The following is a 3,410-nucleotide window of genomic DNA, read 5'->3' as shown; positions in this document are numbered from 1 at the left end:
TCGGCACTACGGATACAGAATTTGTAGAGGAATGGGACTCCATCCTGCATAAGTGTTCTATAGATCTTATGAAACTTCTCATCAGAAAAAAGAAAGATGCCTTGGTAGAACTGGAGGTTGAAATAAAGGCGAAAGACTCCGAAATGAGCAGTTTTAAGGATAAGGAGGACTATATCATTAACGAAAAAGTTCTCAAGAAGAAACTAGAATATGTTGAAGGGGTGGTCATGAAAGGGAAGGAGAAGAAATTTCTTCGGGACAAGAATGATTACAACCAAGGGCGTATGAAAAACTGGAGCAGATTCAAGGCCCAAGAAAATTACACTAAAGACGTGGGGAGATACCAATGGAAGATGATACCTAATAAAGGGAGAAAGAACAGAACCAATAGTGAGGATTCTCCATCAAACCCAAACTTAAGAATGGCTAATAGGTTCTCAGCTTTACAAAGAAGAGACTCTACAGGGGATCAGGATTTTTTATCGGTAAGAACGGGCGCACGAACAAAGGACATGATAAGAGGCGTGGTGAGAGAGGACAGCAGGCATGCATCACCCATGAAAAAACGACAGTTAGAAGAAGAGGAAAACGGGGCGGTAGGAGGGAGAGACCTAAAAAGAAGGAATCTACATTGATCAAACCACAGGACAAGGGTATTTTTAATCTATCACAGCACGTTTTAACAGATCCAGAAATTAAACTCCTTAGCAAAGGATTGTCATTTGCACCAACAAGTAGCTTAAACAAATTTGAGACCTTCATTGACTTGAACAAGTTTGTGAGAAAACTGACTCTAAAAAGACACTTTTTGAGGAAAGAGGATGCCATAATAAGCAATTACGAGGCAAAATCAAAATCAGGGTTAAAACCCAAATCGAAGTATTACCCATTGGAGTCAAAGGGGAGCAACGTCAGCCTTTTTTATGATATGGTAAAGAAAGACCTGTGTGATACAGAACTGAAACCACCCAAGGAAAAGAATATGAAGAATTGTGAATACGAAGCCTTGAAGAAGTTACAAAGAAATAAGAATGTAATTATCAAGCAAGCTGACAAAGGGGGGGGATTGGTTGTAATGGACTATGACCTCTATACAAAGGAAGCACTGAGACTACTGGGAGATAGAAATTCCTACACACCACTCAATGAGGATCCTCAGGTAAATTTTGTGGAAGAATTGAGGACCATACTTCTATATGGCCTACGAAATGATGTGTTAACGAAGGAAGAATACCAATATCTCATGCAATCCAATCCCATAACCCCCATTTTTTACTTTTTACCCAAAATACATAAATCCCTGACCAACCCGCCCGGCAGACCAATAGTGGCGGGTATTGGCTCTTTGACTTCCAATTTATCTGAATATGTAGACAAGTTTTTAAAGAACTATGTGAAAGACCTACCATCATATCTTAAAGACACGACATCAGTACTTAATATACTAAAAACAGTGAAATGGAAGGACACATACATCTGGGCGACGGTGGATGTCCAATCTTTATACACATGCATCGAACACTCAAAAGGCATCGCCGCATGTAGAGACTACCTAGATAAAGATCCTTCGTTGACTCCCATTCACCGAAATTTTATTTGCGATCTTATGCATTTTATCCTCAGCCACAACTATTTTAAGTTTTTAAATCAGTTTTACTTACAATGCTGTGGCACAGCTATGGGGACTATTTTTGCCCCAAGCTTTGCAAATCTTTTTATGGGATGTTGGGAAGAAACACATGTCTACAGTTCAGTTGTTTTTAAGGAGAAAGTGGTCTTTTATAAACGTTACATCGACGATATTTTAATTATTTGGGACGGCACCTCTGAATCTTTTAATGAGTTTTTAACAATGCTGGGAAATAACAATATGAACTTGACATTTACCTCAATTACCAACAGTAGGTCGGTTGAATACTTGGACTTGGTTTTAACTGGGGAATCTGGAGGCGTTACCACTAGGAATTTCATCAAAGAGGTCGACACGAACAGTTATTTACATTTCCGAAGTAACCATCTAGAAAAATGGAAGAGCAATATACCGGCCTCGCAGTTCTCAAGAATTAAGAGAAACTGCACAAGCACCAAAGACTGTGAAGATCAACTGGAGATATATAAGAGAAGATTCCAAGACAAAGAATACCCGGAGCCCATCTTGAATGAAGCAATAAAGAAGACAAGAAGTTTGAACAGAGAGGACCTGCTGAGGTACAAACCGAGAGATGAAATGAAGGACGCAGTCGCTTTTATCACCTCCTATAGTCAACATGAGAGGGTAATAAGGAATTCACTAAAAAAGCACTGGAACATTCTTCTGATGGATACAGTATTAAAAGATATCCTACCGCCCGAACCAACACTCGTTTTCAAAAAGTCAAGAAACTTGAAGGACTGCCTGGCACCCAGCATGATAAAGGAGAAACCCAACCAAAGGATCCCAATGCTTAAGTGTTTAGGATCTTATAAATGTGGGAAGTGTAACGTTTGCAAATATTTACATCGGAACAGGAAAACCTTCAGTGATATGGAAAATAAAAAGGAATATACCATTAAACATTTTATGAACTGCAATACAACGTCCGTGATCTACCTGTTGGAATGTGCTTGTGGGATGAAATACGTGGGCAAGACCAAGAGACCGTTGAAAATAAGGATCCAGGAACATATCAGAAACATTAAAAACAAGGTCGAAAGCCACACGGTCTCCAGACATTTCACAACACAACATAATTCAAATCCTGAGGACCTTACGTTCAAGGCGATTGAACATGTGGACCTGGGCGAGAGAGGTGGTGATCTTGCAAACAAGCTCTCAAGACGTGAAATGTATTGGATTTTCCAGCTGGGAACCCTGCAACCAACAGGTTTTAACGAAGGTTACGAGATTGCACCTTTCTTGTGAGGTGCAGTATCCTCATTTTTCATATAGTCCTGCTTTTCCACATTCACTCTAGCTCTCCCATACAATTATGCACTCTAATAAACTAATAAATTAATTAAGCTAACCTGATCTCGAGTGTTATTGAGCGATCGGATCTCCGGTGTAACGACGTCTCACACGTATATACAGTCATACCACACTGGTACGCCCAACCTCGTCCGATCTTGGAAGCTAAGCAGTGTATCGGGCCTGACCAGTACCAGGGGAGGGGACTACCTGGGAAGATCAGGTACTGTAGTGAGTGACGATAGGACGTTAAGCCACCTGGTGGGCGATCTATCAACACTCGGCATCCCTACGACTAAATGTGTCCTCTGACAAAAATGAATAATGATCATAATTAATATTTATTTAATGAATATAAATTTATAAATTTATAACTTATTAATAAATATGCAGTATACATACATGGTCTAAACACCTCCCCCTAATCCTAGATTCACCTGACAGAGCCCAGTCAGACATTTTT

General features: G+C 39.9%; 1 pseudogene; it reads left to right on the top strand.

The window, feature by feature from the left end:
• The first annotated feature begins 3,062 nt into the window (after positions 1–3,062).
• LOC134971504 (5S ribosomal RNA) lies at positions 3,063–3,182 on the top strand (annotated as a pseudogene).
• The last annotated feature ends 228 nt before the right edge of the window (positions 3,183–3,410 follow it).

The sequence above is a fragment of the Pseudophryne corroboree genome, chromosome 11 (genome assembly GCF_028390025.1).
Source record: "Pseudophryne corroboree isolate aPseCor3 chromosome 11, aPseCor3.hap2, whole genome shotgun sequence".
Classification (NCBI taxonomy): Eukaryota; Metazoa; Chordata; class Amphibia; order Anura; family Myobatrachidae; genus Pseudophryne; species Pseudophryne corroboree.
This window is presented reverse-complemented; position numbering and strand designations above follow the sequence as displayed.